Genomic DNA, 23,179 nt, shown 5'->3' with positions numbered 1-23,179 from the left:
GCTTTTATTTCATTCCGTTTTCTTTCCTTTGTTGCTTTATTAGCTATAACCCTTTTCTTATTTCAGTGGCTGCTTTAGGGGTTCTGGGATACATCTTTAATTTATCACAGTCTGCTTTCAAGTGTCATTATATCTCCCTTTCTGGCTTTATCCTAGTGTTATGTAATTTTGCTTTATGCATTATAATCTTTGTGATTCATTATTATTACTTTTATTATGTCAAATATTTTTAAAAGATTTAAATTATAAGAAAAAGTGTAGTACATGCTTTCTAAATGCCATTTCCAATATTTGTTTCTTTGTATAGGCCCACATTTTTATCTGGTATCCTTTTGCCTCTGCCTAGAGGACTCTTCAAGATTTCTTGTAGCGTCGGTTGGTGAATTCTTTTAGCTTTTGTATGTTTTTCAATGTCCTTATTTCACTCACAGTTTTGAAATTTTATTTTTGCATAGAATTCTAGGTTAACTTTTTTTCTCTAGGTACTTCAAAAACGTTGCCATTTATTAAGCATTGTCATTATAATATCATCTTTCTTTCCTGTGTTTGTAAGAATGGCATAAAGCCGGTTTCTTGTGCTGGTTATATAATTTTCAGAATGCGTATTTAAATTCAAAATATTAAATTTTATTAAAAAACTAAAAATATTAATCATGAATGTCCTGGATTCATCTTAAGTTCCACCAACAGTGCACTTAAAATGTGCCCAACCTGAGGGTCAAACCTACCTGCTGTGGTGTAATTTGTGTTTGTGAGACATTCTTAACAGCATTTGCTTTCCCCAGCTGAGTGATCTTCCTCACATCTGAATGTCTTCAGTGCAAAAGGAAACCTTTGTCTTTGCAAAAATACTTTCAAATATTCTTACTTCAAGTAAGTGCATTAAAAACAAACTTCTCAGTTGCATCCCTGGAATCCATGGAAAGCCCAGGAGAGACAATCAAGTGCTTCAGGATCAAGACCTAAACAAGGGAGGACGAAGATGGCTTCTTCACTAGGAATCCAGCCAAAATCAACTGATTTGGTCTCCAATGGAGATCGAAACTCGGTTCACCAGCGACGTGAGGACCCGGCCCAGAGGAGGCGGACTTTCTCTTCGTGGTGCCTTCAGATAGGAAATCTCCTAGGATTTCTTTCTTTCCCTTTGATCTACTTCCAACTCTCCCGTTCTATTTCTTCAAGACCTTTTTTGGATCCCTACGGCGAAGGACCTAAGGGGACGGTGCCCTTCCCTAACGGTCCCTCCCTGGCTGGGTGTCTTCGGAGCCCAAGCTCACCCAGAACGTTACTGCCCGCCGGAGACAGCGAGAGGATCAAGGAGGGCGGCGGGTGCGGTGGAAACCACAGAGTCACCGCGCACCTGCGCCTCGCGGGCTCCTAGCAAATTGAATAAGTGACCCCTGAAGCTTTTCTGCAGGTCACAGGGAAGGGGAGGATTGCTGCCGACCCGCGGGAGAAGCTTTGAGAAGCATCGGGAGGACCTGGCCCTGCCCCTGGGCCTTGAAGACAGGCCTGGCCAGGCTGATTTTGTCGGGCAGGCCCAACGAAAAGGGTCAAGGGCGGCCCAAACCCCGTCCTCGAGATTAAGGCTCTTAAATGTCTGACGGTTTTGAGACTCGTCAGTAGAATCGATGCCGCCTGTATCCGGAGACCGGAGACTACTTTGCCAAAATTCAGAGACCAAGAAAGAGAAAGATTGGGCAGATCAAAGTCTGTAATTAACCTAAACAGGAAACGTAATTTTTCTGAGAAATTGTATGTGTGCTGTGAGAAAAAGAGTAGCCTCAAGGAGAATCTCTTTTTTTTGGCTTGAGTGTAGGGAAGAATGGAGTTGCCACCAACAATGGTGCGTTGAAACGGCAGGTGCACCAGGCTGTAGATGTGAAGGAATTAAAAATAGTTCACCCCAAAATACATTTCTTTGACACATTTTCAGATGTCTGTTCAGAAAGCCAGCTGCAGAAGTAGCCCTGAAAAGTTGTCTTTTGTTGGGGAGATTTGCATCTGTAGGGAATCTGCATTGATGCAGCCAAGTCTTCCCTTGCCAGATCTAGGAAAGATTAACTGAGAGTCTGACACCTGTAAAGGTCTGAAAGAAAGTTTTAGGGTTTATTCTCTCTGAGAGCTGCTACCTGTAAGGTTTCATTTACATATTAAGACCACCTTTGCTAGCCAAGCCTCCTCTTCTCTCCTTCCCATAACCTGTCTTGCCCACAATAAATGGATATACCTCTGACTCTGATGGTACCTGGTTTTGGCCATGATTTGAGCCCTCATTCATTCTGTTGCCTCGAGATGGTAAATAAGCCTCTGCATCCCATTGTGGGTAGGGTAGGATAATCACTCTGTGGCCCTCCCCATGTACATTTTAGTACATTTTATGCCTTTTCTCCAATTAATCTGCCTTTTTTGAGTTGATTTTTGAGTGAAACTTCAGAGGGTTTAGAGGGAGGGTTTCCATTGGTCCCTACAGTTATGGAGCTGTAAGCAGGATAGCAAAGCTCTGCTCTACTGGAAGCTGCAGTGAAGAACCCAGGATCTGATCAGCTGCCATAAGGGTAAGAATTTTTTTACCAGCCAGGCTCCTGGCCTCCTTCTCTGTGTGGAATCTGATCAAGCGGACAGTAAAAATCACTGTTTCTTTTCCCTCTCCAAAATCTTGATTAATGGGAGAAAAGGATTTGTGTGACTAGTCTTGGGTGTGGTGACTCTGGTGTGCTTTTTTGGTACTTTGTGGTACCAATTTATATTGTTTAATCCTTTTCTTCCCAGAAATTGTCTGTTCCTTTGTCTTTGTCTCTATGTGTTATTCTGTCATAAAAGGGGGTACTGGTTGAGGTTCCTTCTCAACTTATTTTATGTCCTTGACAGCTTGACTTGTGACCAAGTGGGAGCACTTTCTCTTGGTTTCCGCTATTGGGTAAGAGGTGGTAATTTTCAGGTCATATTACATGGCCTGTCTGAAAATGGCTGGGAACCCGAGTACATTTTTTGTTATAACTATGTCAAGCTCTTGGGGTTTATCTTAAGAAGTCCCATCCCTTCGAGGCTTTTGCCGTCTCAACTCTTGTTGCCTGATTAGTCCTAGAAAACCTCAATCCCAAGAGGGCCTACCTGGTATCACAGATTCACAGGTCTGTGACGGGAAGCCCCCACAAATTTGTGGGTTACTGGAGGAAAACATCATCCTTAACCATCTGTGGCCTACTCCTTACATTGAACTTTTTTCTTGGAGGGGAATCTTTGGGATTGCCTCTTCTATGCCCTTCTCAGGAAGTTAACCTGGAAAATGACATCCTGGGCTTTCCACAAAGAGGCTATTTTGTTGAATTGCTATTGGAATAATTACACCATTGGATATTCTAGTTGCCAATGGCCTGAAGATGGATCCCTGAAATTAGACACCTGAATTAAAAAAAAAAAAATTAGAGATCTCTTATTTGAAACAGTTGATAGGAAGATCAAATTAAAAGAAAGGCACATACTTGTGTCATAGCTACCCTTAAAAATTCTCTTGATAATATTATCTGTGTTCTGTAGGGGAAAAAACATCTCTTGACTAAATTAAAGAGAAAAATTTGATCCAAAACAAAGTTAACATTCTTCATAAGCTCAAACTGCCTGCTCTGGATCCCTTCCAGGATTCACAGTAAAGTCTGCTCTACCTTGCAGTTCAGTACTTAAAGTTCTGTACTTTTGCTGCCATAGCCTGGGTTCAATTTCCAGTCAGGGAACCAGTTTATTTTGGCTTGATATTTGTGTGACTTTTGACTTTTTGGAATACCCATTTATTGATCCTTTTCCCGTTCATGGGCAGCTTTTTTTGTTCATTTGTTTGTTTATTAAGACAGAGTCTAACTCTATCACCCAGGCTGGAGTGCAGTGGTGTGATCTCGGCTCACTGCAACCTCTGCCTCCCAGGTTCAAGTGATTCTCCCACCTCAGTCTCTGAAGTAGTTGGGATTACAGTCACCCACCACCATGCCTGGCTAATTTTTGTATTGTATTATTAGTAGAGACAGGGTTTTGCCATGTTGGCCAGGCTGGTCTTGAGCTCCTGACCTCAGGTGATCCGCCTGCCTCGGCCTCCCAAACTGTTGGGATTATAGATGTGAGCCACCACTCCTGGCCATTGGCAGCTTGTGATTTCCTGTCCTTCCAGCTTCCAAAGTTTCTGATGACAAATCTGCTGATAATCTTATTAAAGATTTCTTCCATGTGATCAGTTTCTTTTCTCTTACCAATTTAAAGATTCTCTGTTTTTGACTTTTGAAAGTTTGATTATGATGTGTTTTGGTGTAGGTCTCTTTAAGTTTATCTTACTTGGAGTTTGTCTGGCTACTGTGTTTGTATTCATGTCTTTCATCAAATTTGGGAAGTTTTCAGCCATTATTTCTTCAAATATTCTCTCTTGCACTTCTCTCCTTTTTCTTTAGAAATTCCACAATGCAAGGCTGGGTGCGGTGGCTCACACCTGTAATCTCAGCATTTTGGGAGGCCGAGGTGGGAGGATCACCTGAGGTCAGGAGTTTGAGACCAGCCTGACCAACATGGAGAAACCCTGTCTCTACTAAAAATACAAAATTAGCCAGGCATGGTGGTGCATGCCTGCAATCCCAGCTACTTGGGAGGCTGAGGTGGGAGAATCACTTGAACCCAGGAGGCAGAGGTTGCAGTGAGCTGAGATCATGCCATTGCATTCCAGTCTGGGCAGGAAGAGTGAAACTGTGAAACTCCATCCCCACCCCCCACCACCCCCAAAATAACAACAAAAAAGGAATTCCACAACGCATATGTTGGTACACTTGATAGTCACTTAGGCTCAGTTTCTTCAATCTTTTTTTATTTCTGTTCCTCACAATCTTTTTTTATTTCTGTTCCTCAAACTGGATGATTTCCATTGCCTTATCTTCAGGTTCACTGATTGTTTCTTCTGCCTGCTCAGCTTTCTTCAAATTTGACTTTGAATCCCTCTAGTTAATTTTTTATTTCACTTATTTTACTTTTCAGATCCAGCACTTTTCTTTCTTTTTTGATTTTCTATCCTTTATTTATATTTTCATTTTGTTCATGCATCATTTTCTTGTCTTATGCTACATCTTCCTTTAGTTCTTTGGGCACCTTTAAGACAGCTGTTTCAAAGTCTGTCAAGTAGCACATCCAGCAGGTTGTTTTTTTTCTCTCTCTCTTTAATTATTTCTTATGTTTCTTTTCATTTTTTTCCCCTATGACCGAATCTTGACTATCAGGCATTTTTCAGTAAGAGTTTCTGTTGGTTCATTTTTTATTTTTATTTATTTTTATTGTTGTTTTTGAAAACTGGACATTTGAACCTACTAGTGTGGTTAACTCTAGAAATTAGATTCTCCTCCTTCCCCAGGGTTTGCTGTTTTTCTGTTATTGTTTTGTTTTTTGATTATCGTAGGTTGTCTCTACGCCAAGGATCAGCCTGAGGTATAAACTTACGGTCTTCACAGATGTTTTCTGAGCCTGAACCTTTCCCTGGGTGTGTGGTCACTGCCTAATTTTACCTATACATGCAGTTATTCTTGAATATTTTATCCTTTAATGTCTGGCTCCCGAAAGGGGAAAAAGAGAAAAATTGAGGGAGGGTGAAAAAAGGGTAGCATCCCTTTAAACTTTCTGGAAGTTGCTTCAGCTTAGGGTGAGGACCTTGCTACAGTGGGGGAAGGTACAGCAGTAGCTGCCAGCCTCTTTGTCTCTGTGCTGCAATCAGCCATTAGAGAACAGAGCCCCAATGTGTGTGTGTTTGTGTGTGTGTGTGTGTTTTGACATGGAATCTTGCTGTGTCACCCAGGCTGGAGTGCAGTGGCATGATCTCGGCTCACTGCAGCCTCCGCCTCCTGGGTCAAGTGATTCTTGTGCCCCAGCCTCCTGAGTAGCCGGGATTATAGGTGCCTGCCACCACACCTGGCTAATTTTAGTAGAGACAGAGTTTTACCATGTTGGCCAGGCGGGTCTTGAACTCCTGACCTCAAGTAATCCACCCACCTTGGTCTCCCAAAGTACTAGGATTACAGGCATGAGCCACTGCACCCGGCCCAGACCCCCAATATTTGGAGACAGCATCCTTTTTGCCCGTTCTGGATCCTGAAAGATGTGTGCAGCTTACTGTAGGAACACAAGCTGACTGCCTTGGGGGTAGTGTTGGGTAGCTGCTGTTGTGCTAAGGGCTGAAATTGACTGGATTTACCTACAATTTACCATCTGGGCCTTCCTCTGGAAGTTGCAAGTCTTCAGTAGGCTCCAGAGTTCAGACAGATCCTGCCCGTGCAGTTGTTGTCTAGATTCCAGGTGCTTCTCATTCCACCATCTTCCCAGGATACCCTCTGACCTTCTGGATTTTGAATTCAGTCAAGCTGTTCTGTAACAGCTAGGGTGAAAGCCAACAAAGATCCTGCTAAGAAAGCTCCCTGGAAAAAAAATGTTCAAAAGTAACACAAATATCAAACTGGAAAGAAATTGATTTAGGAACCGAACCCAGGTTGTCATGGTGAAAAAAGGGGCAGAACCTTAGCTACTGAACTGCAGCCTGCGGTATGAGGTGACAACCATTGCTTTTTTAGTTTGGTTTGGCTAGCAAAAGTGGCCTTGTTATATAAATAAAGCCCCTCAGGTAGTCAAAACCTTTATTTTCTGTTTTTTTTCCCTCTCTTTTTTTTTTTTCTTTTTGAGAAGGAGTCTTGCTCTGTCCCCCAGGCTAGAATGCAGTGGCATGATCATGGCTCACTGCAAGCTCTGCCTCCCAGGTTCATGGCATTCTCCTGCCTCAGCCTCCCAGGTAGATGGGACTACAGGTGCCCACCACCACACCCGGCTAATTTTTTTTATTTTTAGTAGAGACGAGGTTTCACCGTGTTAGCCAGGATGGTCTTGATCTCCTGACCTCATGATCCACCCGCCTCGGCCTCCCAAATTGTTGGGATTACAGGCATGAGCCACCGTGCCTGGCCCTATGCCCGGCTAATTTTTAAAAATTTTTTGTAGAGGCAGGGTTTCGCCATGCTGCCCAGGTTGGTCTCAAACTCCTGAGCTCAAGTGATCCAACCACCTTGGTCTCCCAAAGTGGTGGGATTACAGGTGTGAACCACTGCACCTGGCCTCTAAATCCATATAAATCAATTATTCACATACTGAGCAGAATATTCAGGATTTTTTTTCTTATAATATAAATGATGTGGAAAACTGGAGAACCAAAGAAGAACACCAAGACTATCTAAAAGTGTTAAATTTTTCATTAGAAAGAAAATGACTTCATGACAGTCCCTAAGACAATGATCGAACTTGGGGAAATATGTATTCATTGATGTTTTCTATGCATTTGCAATAATAAACAATGAAAATATTGTTGAATTTTAGAAAAAGATAGGCCTGTGGTATTGTCACAAGGTATACAAATACTGAGAATGACTGCTGAGGCAGTGGTCTCCATTGGTTGTGACCTTCAGAAGAGACCTGTTTTTCTACATGGCCTAGACACCTGGAAGGCAGAGATCCTAACATTCCATGACACCCCCACCTTCTAGTTCTGTTATTGTGACTCCAGACCGTTACCTGGCACTGGGTCTTACTTCTGGCATTCCTATCAGAGCCTGAGCCACAGACAGTACCTTAGACTCTAAGCTTAGGCACCTTGTGCCTTGTTTTTGTGGCTAAGGATTCTCAGAGTTGTGGGATGCTGACAAAGTTTATCCCAAAAGTAAGTTATGAATCAGATCTGCTTTCTTTTGACTTTTTTAAATCCTTTGTTTAATGTAAAGAAACTTTATTGAGGTATAATTTACATACTATAAAATTTACCCATTATAATTGTACAGTTGAATAATTTTTAGTAATTTACCCAAGTAGTGCAACCATTACCATAATCCATTCATTTGTTTTTAATTTATTATTTGTTTGCGTTTATTCCCCACTAGGTTCTGATTCTACTTCCTCCACAAACTTCGGCATGGCAGTATCTCCCACCACTTGTTTTGGTCCAAGGGCAGAAATGAGCATCCTGGAAACCAATCAGTACTTGCACTCTGAACTGGAAAAGTGCAAAGAGAACCGAGACCTCACAGAGAAATTCCTGACATCCAAAGCTACTGCCTACTCCCTGGCCAGTCACCTGCAGAAATACAGTAGGTCCCACAGGGGCACGGTCACCAAAGTGATAAATGATTGTCCATCTTTCCTCTGTGAAATGAAACACTGAAGACTTTATTCTCTATCAAAATTAATTTTATTCTAACTACACTCCCAGAAAGGTAGAAGTGGGCATTTTACTCTCAATTTGCCAAGGACAGAAAAACTGAGGCACAAAGGTGTAAAGTTTGCAGGGCGAGTGTAGTGAGGAATAGACACTAAAACCTTGGTTTAGGCATGAAACTGTCTTTCCCCTCTCAGCAATGAATATCAGATTCTACAAACATGTAACATCACTGTTGGTTAAAACATCTCAGGATTCAATTTAAACTTTTTTAAGACTGCCCATTTGCAAAGCACTGTGCCAACAGCACCAGGGGTGAGAGAAGTAATAGTATACCCTATCTGCCTTGAAGGAACTTAAAACTACCTATTCTCAACTGAGTCACAGATATGTGGAGATGCGAACTTCAATAGCAGACATGGAGAAAAGTCTTTATGATACCTGGATCAAGATTCTCCTCCCACATAAGTTCAGATAAGCCATTCTTCATGCTCTGGTTAGATTGAGGGTACTTCCAGAAGAGTCAGAGACTTTGTAACACCCTTTCTGTCTCTCCCTGAGTATCAACTTTACAGACAGCAAGGAACTGCAGGTGGACGTCCAGGATCAGAGCTATAAGACATATGGCCAAAATGAGAACAAGGCCAAGTGGAACAGACCGCCGTTCTCAATAGAAGGCCAGGCCAGGTTAGGGGCTGACCCCTTCCTCTCCAGAGTTAGCTCTCACATTTTTAAATCCAGTGTAAAATCCCAAACCTGTTACTAATAGTCAGGGAAGGGGGAAGCTGTAATGACAAGAAAATGTGGGAACAAGGGCATGAGAGGAACAGGGATATTAGAAGAAGATTCTGGTTAACATTGAAATTGAGTTTGCTTTCCAATTTCTACAATTATTTTAAAATAAATCATTGTGTGGAGGGCGGCTAAAAGTTGCTGTCTAACTTACTGTCATAGAAAACTAAAGCCAAAAGCCCACATTAAAGAAGTGAAAAGATGAGCTTTGGTGTGTGGAAAAACTAGTTTAAAAAAAAAAACTTCATTCATTATAATTGTAGGAAAAAAATTTCTCAAGCCACAGAAGAAAGATATTACCTAAGACCCTAGCATAAAGGTATTATTGTGCAGTGACTAAAGAGCATATACCCTAGGGCCAAATTTCCTGGGTTCAAATCTAACTTATTGTCACTGTGCCTCAGTTTTCTCATCTGTAATGGTAATAGAGTAGTAACTACCTCTTTGGATACTGGTGATGATCATATGATGATAATTCTTAAAAACCTACTGCAATGGTACCATGACAAACACTATGTGTTGGTTCTCCCTTTAAAACACCACCTGTTAGCTTTTGGGCATATATCATTTGGATCTTTCTCCTCCATATACAGTTTTACACAGCTGTATACAGATAAATGTTTAAATCTTTGAAATATTTTGAGATTATTGAAACTCTTGAAACAGGAGGACCATCAGCCCTACAGTTCTTAGTATCTTCCTAAACACACAGGAAGTCATTATTTCATGCCCTTATGTTCATGTTTTACTTAAGAGGCTGTAAGGCTTGGTAAATTGGCCTTAAGATTTGAAGTCATGGCCGGGTGCAGTGGCTCACTTATTGTAATCCCAGCACTTTGGGAAGCCAGGGTGGGCAGATCATTTGAGGTCAGGAGTTCGAGAGCAGCCTGGCCAATATGGTGAAGCCCTGTCTCTACTGAAAATACAAAAACTAGCAGGGTGTGGTGGGGCACACTTGTAATCTCAGCTACTTGGGAGGCTGAGGCAAGAGAATAACCCGGGAGTCAGAGGTTGCAGTGAGCTGAGATCGTGCCACTGCACTCCAGCCTGGGCAACAAAGTGAGATTCCATCTCAAAAAGAAAAGAAAGGAAAAGAAAAAGATGCGGAGTCACACCCCAGGGGATGTGAATTCTGACTGCCTCATTCCAGTTGAATCATCTTGTCAAGTGACTTTGGCCTGTGGGCTTTTCTTTCCTCATCTCTAAAACAGGGAGTAGTTGAGAGACTGAAGAATAAAGATATGGAAATCCCAGTGTAAAGCCTGGTACTGGGGATACTTTTATCCTTGAGATAGACCCTGCCTCCTGCCCTGTAGGCAGTGACCACAGCAGCACGGCCAGCCTTCCATGATGCAGGCATGTCTGTCTTTTCTCAGAGTGTGAAGAGTGCAAAGACCTTATAGAATCTGTGCTGGAGGAGGAGCTGCAGTTTCAGGAGAGGGAGCTGGCCGAATTGCCGAGGACAGCTGCAAGGCTCCGGTAAGGAGGTACCTCTGTGGGAAGTGTATAAATACTTTTTGAAGTGGGGCAGCCCAGGCTGTAGAACAAAGAGCAAATTTGTGCAAGGACAAGGGCAGAAATGTACGAGGCAGGCACAGAACTAGACTAAGACACAATGAGGCTATGGTCTAGTTAGGTCTCTAGGATTTTCCATTAAATATCATATTAGTGAAACAGAGACAGCTGCCTGTGTTGGAATACTAGCAATGTGGCTTCTATTTGTGTGTCCTTGGTCAAATTTACTTCACTTTTCTGCGTGTCATTAACCTAGGCTACCTCATTTATAAAATGGAAATACTGACAGTATCTACCTTAGAGGGTTATGAAGATTAAATGCACAATTGCAAGTAGTTAGAACCATCTCTAACACATATAAAACTCTGAACAACTATTTTCTGTAATTATTATATTTGTTCCCATTTATAGATGTGGTGATTGTCACTAATATTTTCTATGAGAGATATTTTCAAACTTTCCAAAGTGTCTTTCATGATAAGAATGTTTCCCCTCCAAACTTTTTAAAAAAGTATTACACTAGGTGGAGTATTAACTGGTGGGGCTATTGAGTAGATAGATGGTTGAGCAGCTGTTGTGTGGAAAATGAATTATTAATTCACTCAGGACCAGCAATGACTATCCTTAGAGGGTTTCAGACATAAGCTAGATTGTAGCATTCGAAACATTTAATCCATTGTTGAAATGAAATCACAGAAGCTCAAATGTGTAAAACTCACCAAAGCAGAGATATTTCATTGAAGGCGGGATAGGTCTGGAGCCCTTGTTTCTCCCCAATATGTGTCTTTACTTCCCCTGACACTTTCTAGTAACTCTAAGGAACAGAGTTTGAAAGAGGACCTGCAGATAACTACTTAGAAAAATAGCGGGGAGAAAATTCAAGCATTAGATGAGGTAGATGACTGTAAATGTTCAGTCCAGCTCTGGGATTACATGGTTCTAAACATTAACTGAATAACTACTTGTATGTGTACATACTACTGGGTGCTGTAAGTTGGGTAATAGGGGCACTGTCTTTAGACTCACAGAGCTCACACTCTACATTGGAACCCATGTGTATTAGTCCATTCTGACACTGCTATAAACATGTATCTGAGACTGGGTGATTTACAAAGAAAAGAGGTTTAATCGGCTCACGGTTCTGTGGGCTGTACAGGCTTCTGCTTCTGGGCAGGCCTCAGGAAACTTACAATCATTGCAGAAGTCAAAGGGGAAGGAGGCATGGTCTTCACATGGCCAGAGCAGGAGAGAGAGAGCAAAGAGGGAGGTGCTACACTTTCAAACAACCAGACCTCATAAGAACTCACTCACTATCACGAGAACAGGAAGGGGAAAATCCGCCCCCATGATCCAGTCACTTTCCTGCAGGTCCCTTCCCCAACATTGGGGATTACAATCCAACATGAAGTTTGTGTGGAGACACAGAGCCAAACCATATCACGATGAGAAATATTTAAACAATAATTAGAAAACAATGAAATCCCACTTAGAGTAATGAAATTACTACTCAGAACTTTACTTTTTATTTTTGAGATGGAGTCTTACCCTGTTGCCCAGGCTAGAGTGCAGTGGTGTGATCTTAGCTCATTGCAACCTCCACCTCCCAGGTTCAAGTGATCCTCCTAGGTCAGCCTCCCAAGGAGCTGAGAGTACAGGTGCACACCACCATGCCAGCTAATTTTTGTATTGTTAGCAGAGATGGGATTTCACCTTGTTGGCCAGGCTGGTCTCAAAACTCATGACCTAAGGTGATCCGCCTGCCTTGGCCTCCCAAAGTGCTGGGACTACAGGCATGAGCTACTGCGCCCGGCCAAAACTTTACTTTTAACTGCCTTCTTCCTGATTATGGTCTATCTTCATGTCATTCAAAAGAATACTGCCCTTCTTGACGTTTTCACTGATTTTTCTTTTTAACTTTCGATGAATACCAGAGATACCTGCCCAACACTTTTGAATCGGGCTTGTTTTTTTTTCCTGCCTGTTACTGCATAATGCTTGATGTATATTGTATGAAAATGTACTTGGGCTAAAGTGGGGAATCAAAGGGGCATCTTTTTAAAGAAAAGTTAGTAAAATAACAGACAAACCCAAGGCTGTTTCTTCATTCCTTCTGCCACAGGCAAGTCACACAACTTGTACAAGAATTCATCTTGGGCCAGGTGCGGTGGCTCATCCCTGTAATCCCAGCACTTTGGGACACCAAGGTGCACGAATCATTTGAGGTCTGGAGTTCGAGATTAGCATGGCCAACATGGCAAAACCCCACCTCTACAAAAAATATATAAATTATCCTGGCAGAGTGGTGGGCACCTGTAGTCCCAGCTACTTGGAAGGCTGAGGCAAGAGAATTGCTTGAACCTGGGAGGCGGAGGTGGAGGCAGAGGTAGCAGTGAGCCGAGATCACGTCACTGCACTCCAGCTTGGGTGACAGAGTGAGACCCTGTCTCAAAAAAAAAAGAAAAAAAAAATTCAACTTGGGAGTTCCTTACAGGGATTCTACGAGATCTCTCCTCTGAAACTTCTATAATCTATTATTCACTACATTTCCTCATACATTTTACTCTTCTTTCCCACCTTAGGATACATGATCCCTTAATTCAGGCTCAGGCTGAGGAACTGACCCACTTATGACAGAAGATACAGGAAGGGAGAGGTGTCTGCTACCTTTTCACCCAGCACGTGAAGAACACAGTCAAGTCTTTTGGGGCCTTCTCAGGAACACTGGCATTGCCTACTACCAGAGACAGAGATTCTGTGAGCAAATGGTAAAAGGAAGCCAGCTGACAGAGATCCTTGTCAGAAAACTTGCCACAGGTAAGTTGGCTACGGGCTCTGAAGACCCTTAGCTCCTCCCAAGTGCCCCAAAGTGGGGAGGAAAAATGCAAAGTTAGCTCCATTGTAGATTTTATTTTAGTTTTGACTATGGTCCTTAATCTGCATTCTATTGTTTTCTCTTTAGAGCACTCAGGTAATCACTTTTCATATTCTTTCAAGAGTTCTGAGTTTTGTTTTTTATTTTGAGACAGAGTCTTGCTCTCTTACCCAAGCTGGAGTGCAGTGACATGATCTTGGCTGACTGCAATCTGTGCCTCCTGGGCTCAAACAATCCTCCCACCTCAGCCTCCCAAGTAGCTGGGACTACAGGTGTGTGCCACCACAGCTGGTTAATTTTTGTATCTTTTGTAGAGACAGGGTTTCTCCATGTTGTCCAGGCTGGTCTTGAACTACTGAGCTCAAGTGATCCACCTGCTTTGGCCTCCCAAAGTGCTGGGATTACAGATATGAGCCACTGTGCCTGGCCTGAGAGTTCTTAGTTTCAATCAGTAAGAGAGGTAGAGTATAGTGGATTACTTCATCTTGATGAGCATAAGAACTCACCTTCATTTCTGGAAGATGTTTTCACTGGATGTAGGATTCTAGTTGACAGTTTTTGTTTTAAAAAAGTGTTTGAAAAGTGATACTCCACTGTCTTCTGGCTTACATAGTTTCCAACAAGAAGTCTGCCATAATGCTTATTTTTGTTCCTCTGTACATAATATGTCTTTTTTCTCTGGATGCTTTTGAGATTTTCTATTTATCACTGGTTTGAAGCAGTCTGATTAAGATAAGACCTTGTATAGTTTTATCTTTTACATATTGTTCTACTTTATTTAGTTTCTTGCATCTGCATGTTTATAGTTCTCATCAAATTTGAATAATAATGACATACATAGTCTTACCTATAGCATATACAATATATTATATTTGGCATATATATATCAAATATATATAATGTATATTCTATTCTTTCTCTCTATCCTCTCCTTGAAAGACTCCAGTTATATTTGTTATTAGCTGCTTTGAAATTTTACCACAGCTGACTAATGGTCTGTTCATTTTTGCTGTATCTTTTTTTTTCTCTCTGTTTCTTTCTATTTCCATGTCTTGGAATTGATTAATCTTTCTTTAGCAGCATCTAACCTGCTGTTAATCCTATCCAGTGTATTTTCATCTCAGACTTTATTTTTAATCTAAATTTAATTTATGTCTTTTTTAAAGGTCTTCTATGTAACTCCTCATCCTTTCATATTTTCCTCAAGCTTCTTTATTTTATTTTATCCTATTTTTTGAGACAGAGTCTCGCTCTGTTGCCCAGGCTGAAGTGCAGTGGTGAGATCTTGGCTCACTGCAACCTTCACCTCCTGGGTTCAAGTGATTCCTGTGCCTCAGCCTCCTGAGTAGCTGGAATTACAGGCATGTGCCTCCACACCCAGCTAATATTCATATTTTTCAGAGAGATGGGGTTTCACCACATTGGCCAGGCTGATCTCAAACTCCTGACCTCATGTGACCCACCTCGGCCTGGCAAAGTGCCGGGATTACAAGCATGAGCCACCACACCTGCGTAGCTTCTTTAATACAAGGTATACAGTTATATTTGTTTCAATGTGCTTGTCTATAGATTCTGTCATCTGTGTCCTTTTTATTGTTTTTTAATTCTCACCTGATGTGTCCTTTCTAAGTCAGTTTAAGTAGATTGATTTTTTCCTCCCCTTCTTATCATGGATTACAGTTTTCTGTCTCTCTGCATTCCTAACATTATTTGATTTAGTGTTAGACATTGCAAATTGTAACTTATTGAGTGCTGGATTTTTTTTGCATTTTGTGTTAAAATTCTTTTAGCTTTGTTTTGCTATACAATAAAGTTACTTAAAAACAATTTTCATCTTTCCAAGCTGGCTTTTTAATTTTTTTAGGCAGGATAAGAGCAGCTATTAGTCAACTGCTATTTTTTTTTCCCACTATGGAGGCAAAATGACCTTTAAGAAAATAGACCTTATTTTTTAGAGTAGTTTCAGATTCACAGCAAAATCGAGCAGGAAGTACAAAAAGTTCCCATATACCCCCTGCCTCCACACATCCATAGCCTCCTAGACTATCAACATCTCTCTCCAGAATGGCACATTTGTTACAGTTGATGAACTTACATTGACATGTCATTATCACACAAAGTCCATAGTTTACATTGGGGGCAATACTCTTTTGAAGATTCTAAGCCAGTGATCTCCCACAGATTTGGCACCAGGGACTGGTTGCATGAAAGACAATTTTTCCACAGACAAGGTGGGGGTGGGGTGGTAGGGGTTGGGAATTGGGTGGTTTCAGTATGAAACTGTTCCACCTCAGATCATCAGGCACTAGTTAGAGTCTCATAAGGAGCATGCAACCTAGATCCCTGGCATGTACAGTTCACAATAGGGTTTGTACTCCAATGCTAATCTAATGCCATCGCTGATCTGACAGGAGGCTGAGCTCAGGCGGTAATGCTTTCTCCCTGGCTGCTCACCTCCTGCTGTGCAGTCCCATTCCTAACAGGCCATGGACCAGTGCTGGGGGTTGGGGACTCCTGTTCTAACCAATGCTCCCTCTCTTAAAAGGGATTTTCACACTAGCTGATGGAAACACCAAGTGTTGCAAGCTCTGTGTGAGCTACAGAGTTTATTCCTTTTGGGAAGTTCTTTGCCCTGCTTTGCATAATTTCCTCAAATACATGTACTAATCAGTACTTAGCTGAAGATTGAACACAGATATCCAAGGCATTTTCTCTGTGCAGCAACCTCTTCTCTAGTCTGTCCTGTGATGTCTAGCCACCCTGACTTCTTCAAACTTACTACCAGGCTCTGCCTGGGTCCTCCCTCCCTGCTCTGCAGTTGACAATCTCAGGCAGCAAACTGGAGCAATCATAGGGCTCACCTCTTCTATTTTCTCTATCTCAGGGATCACTGTACTGTACTGCACTATATCCAATGTTGAAGCTAGAGTTTAAAATACTTTTTCCAGTTTCTTAGTTGTTTAAGGTGGAGGACAAATCTGGTCCCTATTACTCCAAATTGGCCAGAAGCAGAAGTCTCCATTCCATCTTTGTGGTCAGAAAGAACAGTATGACAGAAGGCAGCTTGTTAGAATGGAAAGATCCATGGACTAAGAATCAGACTTACCTAGGCTCTAGTCTCAGCACTGTATTTACTAACTTTGTGCAAGTGATTTATCCTTCCTGAATTTCTGTTTTCTCATTTGTAAAATGGGTCAAATCATAATTCCACGGCTGCTGTACAGATCAGTTGAAGTAGTATCTTAATGTTCATAAGTGTATTTCTCTTTCAGGGTTATTTATTTATTTATTTTCAGGTCCCAATAAACTGTCCAAATCTTTTGGGGTTAGTTCAGGCACTGTATATAGTAGAAGCTGGTGTTAGAAAAATTGATTTATACTGGAATATTTTTCACACAATCACCCCCAATTCTCACCAACAAACTGAGAAGAAAAAAAAAAAAAGAATTACCCCCAAGAACATCTGAGGAAGCACAACAGGGACAGACTTGAAGGTACCTGGGCAGTCCTCTGGTTTTGCAGTAGAGGTAGGACAGGGCTATTTGTCCTCTCAGAGACTGGAGCAGGTTCTGTGTGTGAGTAGCTATGGGACAAACAGTCATGGTCTGGCAACCAGCCTGTGGCAGGAAGGAAGGTTACAACTGAAGAAGTCCAAAGGGCAGCCAGGCAAGTATTCTTTGAGCTGGGGAACAAAAGACATTTTAAACTTTTTGCTCTGCTTCAGGCAGTTGATGTCATGGTGATGATTTACCGCATCAGGAACACCCTGTCCAGTGGGCTCAGGCAAGCCTGCCAGGCCACTTCTCTAAAGACACAACCTGAGGCCTCCTGCAATAATTCTCATAGAGTATTCTGAACACACATGTAAAGTGTTATGTCCCTGATCATATAGGCCCCAGGTGTGCAATGTGTGAAATGGGACTTGCTTAATTTCTGACTAGCTCTTTCTAATTTTGGTTTGCAGAAAATCACAATGGTAAGTAAAATGAAGACAGGCAAAAGCCACTGGCTCCCAGGTAACTCTAAATGATGAAGCAGCTGATAATGGACTGACGAAATCTAGAGAGGATTCCAGAAGCAAGGACTCAAGAGGTTAAAGGTCCCAGATCTAGAAAAAGCAGAAACTGCTGATTGTTCCTTTTTTTGCTGACTGATTATACAGTGTGTCCTTTTAAAAATGGTTGTCTGTTCTCTTTGCAGTTCTTGTATTGGTTCCTAGTTCCTAGTAATTTCTCACACTTAGTTAACTAGTCAGTCTTACCGAAAAGTAAACTAACCAGGGATCCCTGGTTTCTGTATCTTTAAAACCTATAGGGTTACAAACCAAAGTGAGATGCCTATCTGGTTTCTGCACAGTTGTCCTGAATTACGTTGGCAGATATTTTATACCTAGAAATTCACCTTGAAAAATAAATTGAAACCATACCAAGTATTTAGAGCTAGGGATCTAAAGTCTGCAAAAGCCCTGGGAGGTTGCGTTGTCTCAAGAGCCAATATTCAATGGACCACTCCACATCATATTAAATAAAATCTGAACACAGCATTTTGAAGCCAATAGTATGGGTCTCTGTGTGTCCTGCCCTGAGTGTATTTTAGAGTAGTTGTTGAGTCTGCTGCCTTATCTGTGTGTTATGGGGTTAATGCACTGATCACCGGCTGTTTTCACTTCTATACTAATTCTAGTCACACTCTACTCCCAGTCAAAAGTGGATTGTATACGTCCTCTTTGATGTGATGGTCCCTTTGGTTTTGGTGCCTCTTCCATGAGCTTCAGATCAGAACTAGCTATGAAGCTCTGGTTCCAGGCTGCCTTGGTTTAATCCCTTGTCTTGCCTACTCCACCAGGCTCCGGAGGGACGTCCAGGAGGAAGAAATGGATGAAATCCTGGAGGGACTTCAAACAGTATTTGACCCATTCCAGCCGCCATGACTCCTACCAGCTTCCCAGCAGCAATGCCTTCGTCTTTGATGCACAGGAAGGCCCCTCTGCTCTGGATATAGCCAGTGAGTGCTCCTTTGATAAGAAAAATAAAGCTCCATCAATCTCTCAGTAGCTCCTACATTCTACATGCTCACCACATCTGTCTCAACTGAGAGATGTTATTCTCTGCAGGCAGGCCCTAAAAATTCACTTTAAAATAGTGATTAGGCTGAACACAGCTCTGGGATCAAGTCTCAAGTACAGGTCACTGGTGGGTCAGGTAATTTGCTCTGTTCCTTTCCTCACCTCAGTCCCTCTGGCCCCGACTGGCATCTGTAAGCCGGTATACTCAAAGCAGGCCAGAATGGAGAGAGTGAAGAGATTATGGCAGACTCTCTGCCACTACTGCCACACATGTACAGATCTGCTTAACAGTTCTCCTTCTTTAAAATGGGACATCTTATCTTTCCTGAAATATATTTTTTTTTGAGACAGGGTCTCTTGTTCTGTCACCCAGGCTAGAGTGCAGTGGCATGATCTCAGCTCACCACAACCTACAATCCAGGGTCAAATGACCCTCCCACCTCAGCCTCCTGAGTGGCTGAGACCACAGATGCATGCCACTACTCCCGGCTATTTTTTTGCCTTTTTGGTAGAGACAGGATCTTGCCTTGTTGCCCAGGCTGGCCTCAAACTCCTGAGCTCAAGCAATTCACCCACCCCTGCCTCCCAAAGTGCTGGGATTACAGACATGAGCCACCGCACCCAGCCTTCCTGAAATATTCTTGATAATTATAGTTCCTGAACAGTTTTCCCAAGCTGTTCTAGCCATCCCAAGAATGTTGGCAGGCTTGTCCATATGTTTGGAGGTGCAATTATAATGGTTCCTGGGTTTCAAGCTCCAGTCTCCATCTCCCCTCAGGTGCTTGCTTTCCCATAAGGTTCCATCTGACTGCTAGAATATCAGGGGATTTCCATAAAGACAAGACTTTGATCTTGGCAACCCTTTGGTAAATAGCCAGGGTTCTCAATCTTTGTGCAGCACGAAGGTATTTTTAAGACGTCTGTTAGTTTAGTCTCAGTGTTGTAATTCAATGTAAATAAACAATGAGGCTGACTGCTGGAGAAAAGGCTGAATCTAACAGCAATGCCACCAGCATGCCCTCTTCCCAGAATAACTCCATGCTAGCCATTGTAGCTTCATTAGGTATATAAGAGCCCTTTAGGTTGGTTACCTCACTGGTGAGTTTATAGATTAAAACCTTGACCTATATCTCCTCTCCCTTACTTGAATGTTTGACTTTACTTTGGGGGCAAAAGTTTGGATTGTTAGGGGACTATATATTTTATATACTCTTCTACGCAATAGAAAGAGATTATATTAATTCACTCATTGAGCTTTCATAGTAATATAAACCATATTAGGCCTGTCATTTTGTCAGTGATGGGTGTAAGTATGTGGCTTTTATTACTCATACCATCCTCTGACACAGGCATCCTTATTTCTCTTTCCAATTTCACAATAAGGTGCAGAAGAAGGTCTTTATCATCTGTTAAAGATGTTCAGGGCTGGGCACGGTGGCTCACATCTATAATCCTAGCCCTTTGGGAGGCCTAGGTAGGTGGATCACTTGAGGTCAGGAGTTCGAGACCACCCCGGCCAGCATGCTGAAACCCTGTCTCTACTAAAAATGCAAAAATTAGCCAAGCATAGTGGTGCACGCCTGTAGTCTCAGCCACTTGGGAGGCTGAGGCATGAGAATCCTTTGAACCTGGGAGATGGAGGTTGCAGTGAGCCAAGATGGTGCCTCTTCACTCCAGCTTGAGTGACAGAATGAGACTGTCAAACAACAACAACAACAAAAAAAAGATGCTCAGGAGAGATATTTTGTAGAGAGGAAGATATTCCCTAGTACCTATAAGTCATCTCAAGGAGGTGGTCATACCTTTCGAGTGCTAGAAAAGCCCTATTCAGAGACCTTCAGTGTTTTTCCACTTACTGTCAACCTGCCTTATACTTCACATATCTCCATGTGGGAGGCATCCCTGTGGAGTTTGCTTAGCACTTGGCCATGCTTTGTTTGAAACCTTAAAAGCTCTTAAAGAAAGTTGCCTTATGTTCTCTGATGAGAAGATGAAGTTGGCAACAGAATGGTGAAAGGTAGGGATCTTTATGAGAGGCCTCTGACTACCCCTTTAGTGATCAGCATTCTTCATTTCCCATCTCATTCCATGTCCTGGTGGAATGGCTGCAGAAGATGAGATCCAGAGACAGTGGTAGCACATGAAGGAAACCCTTTTCATCAACAATTGCCTGCAAGGAAAGCTGGAACGTCATCTCAGCAGCTTTGACGAAGAAAATGGTGGGAGAGGCCCAAGTCGGTCTGCTTCTGGCAATATGTATTTTTCTAAAGGCATGTGACTGGGGCAGAGTTTTATAGATTTCAAGCACTTTGACATACTTTACTTCACTTATTCATTACAAATGTCCCAGCTAGAGAGGTAGGGCAGCTACTAGCATTCCTATTCATAGGTAAATAAACAGGCTTAAAGATTTGCCTCCATCTTAGAAGTATCTACCTCTAAAATCATTCTTGTGATTCCTAGGCTGTCTTCTGCCTTCTGTCTGCTGCTGTACACTGCCTGCTGTCTCTCTGCTTTTCATGTGATTGGCATTCAGTAGAACCCAGGCTTCTGAGCACCTCATGTAGCAGAATGAGAGTCTCCTCTGCTGCCATCCTCATCAGCTTCCCTTATGTCTCGGTTACTCTTCATTCTACCACCCCGAGGTGAGTGGTTCTCTCCAACCCCCCTCCTCTTAGATTGCTCTCACACAGAGGCCATCATTTCATAACATTGTGCTGGGCCAGAAGATCCGTAACCAGGTCCCTTCCCATACCAAAGCAGCAACTATTGCAGAAAAGCCTCCTTCATATTGCAGCCATTGGACATGATAATACATGTGATGTGCTGGCATTTGTTGAGAATCATGTGAAAATTAAGCTTCTGCCCCATCACACTAAAGTTCCAGCCCTGAGTCCCCACACTTTTCTCCCTAGGCTAAGATAGAGAGGAAGAACATGAAATATGCAGAAAGCATTCTCTTAAGCAAATGTGTATAATTTGCCTAAATTGTAATTATTTCCTGGAACAGGATGCACCTCTAACCTCTACAGGCATATCATAGATTCCATTGTCCAGCTGTATAATGAAAACAGAGTTCTCAGAGAATACCGGAGACTCCCCCGACTTGCCTGAATCAAGTTTCCAGAGGTAAGTGGTGAAAGGCCACAATATGAAGTCACTCTCAGATGGGTCCCTTCTCTTGTCACACTCCACTGTAGAAACAAAAGAGGACGGGGAAGCCAGAGCTGCTCAAAACCTTATAACCCACAATTGTCATAGTTATTCTCAACTTAGGGCTGCTTTGTAGACGCACCCCCTCCAGGCCCCCAGACTGCCAGGCTCCAGGAATAAGTAGCTCTGAGAAATATAGTATTTCGGTGCAAGCCACACTCCACTATTGCAAATTGGAGAAGAGAAGGACAAACTTAAAAGGTGAAAAGATTTAAGAGAGCAACACGGTGAAACCCTGTCTCTACTAAAAATACAAAAATTAGCTGGGCGTGGTGGCATGCGCTTGTAGTCCCAGCTACTCAGGAGGCTGAGGCAGGAGAATCATTTCAACCAGGGAGACGGAGGTTGCAGTGACCCAAGATTGTGCCACTGCACTCTAGCCTGGGTGACAGAGCAAGACTCCTTCTCAAGAAAAAAAAAAAACAAAGAAAGAAAGAAGAAAGAAAATAATTATTATTTTAATTGAATACATTTTGTCAAGATTAAATCAACTTTCCCCTAGGGTACTGATAGAATAAGCCATCATAATGTAGATTCTAACTTACTGGTCTTTGAGAAACTGTGAAAACCAAAAAGGTGCCATAAGTCAAAAAAGGAGCAAAAGTCCTAATTTTCAAGCTGATGAAAATAAAGAACTAAAAAATTGAAATCGTCATAGTTCATCTTGGTCCTTGGCAAAATACAAATTTATTGATTGAAAATATAATATCCTAGCTACCTTATTGTGCCTAGCTCTTACCACTGAGGAGAAAAACCAAACGCAAACAAAAGTATGTTCAAATTGGCAAAAATGTTTACAAACCTGTAAAATCTCTTCAGTGTATCCCTTAAACTCCAGACTTGGTATTTACTAAGCTATGCTGTGTACAATACCCACCTTAATATCCATTCTTGCACAAGTTCTGTTAGGTATAAGCCAAGATCACATGGGATTTTTTTTTTTTTTTTTAACCCTCTCATGCCTATGTGTGCTTTTGCTTCCAAAGACCCTTCTGAGTAAGGACTGTCCTCAGACTACTGGAGTCACTTAGTCACAAGCTTGTCTGAGGCTCAGAGCTGGCAATACCTGGGAGTTTATGTCAATCCCACAGCACCCAGCAACCCTGCCTGCAAAGTATTTACCCATGATTGACAGGTGCAGCTGTATGAAAGTCCAGCTCCTTGACTTGAGGGGTGCCTTTGTGGTGAATTAGCTTTGGGAAAAGGGAATCCAGAGGCCAACTTTGTAAAAATCCAGATAGATAAATGGAAAGAAATCTTTGCCTTGGAAGTCCAATTGAGAAAGATAGTGATTTACTTCAGACTGTGAAAAGAGAGACTAAAATCTTTACTTTCTCATGGGAAAGAAGCCTATGGTGAAAGAGAAACAAAGAGAATGGTGGGAAATAGGGTGGGTCTACTCCGTAGCTTTAAACCATTCCGTCATATTATAAAGCCTGGTGAGGTTTTAACTAACACAAGTGCCTGGACTCTACACATAGAGATTCTGATTTAAACGCTTCCAGGTGGG

The 23,179-nt window shown here is 42.2% G+C and overlaps 1 protein-coding gene and 1 pseudogene across 1 annotated transcript in view; one reads left to right on the top strand and one right to left on the bottom strand.

The window, feature by feature from the left end:
• LOC129058910 (uncharacterized) overlaps positions 1 to 23,179 on the bottom strand; it is a 59,759-nt gene that overhangs the window by 6,964 nt on the left and 29,616 nt on the right. The gene's annotated exons all lie outside the window — the stretch shown is intronic.
• LOC100451771 (neuroblastoma breakpoint family member 6-like protein) lies at positions 7,771 to 21,513 on the top strand (annotated as a pseudogene).

The sequence above is a fragment of the Pongo abelii genome, chromosome 1, assembly GCF_028885655.2.
Source record: "Pongo abelii isolate AG06213 chromosome 1, NHGRI_mPonAbe1-v2.0_pri, whole genome shotgun sequence".
NCBI classification, from domain to species: Eukaryota; Metazoa; Chordata; class Mammalia; order Primates; family Hominidae; genus Pongo; species Pongo abelii.
Note: the sequence above shows the minus strand (reverse complement) of the source record. Positions and strands in the feature narration are given on the sequence as shown.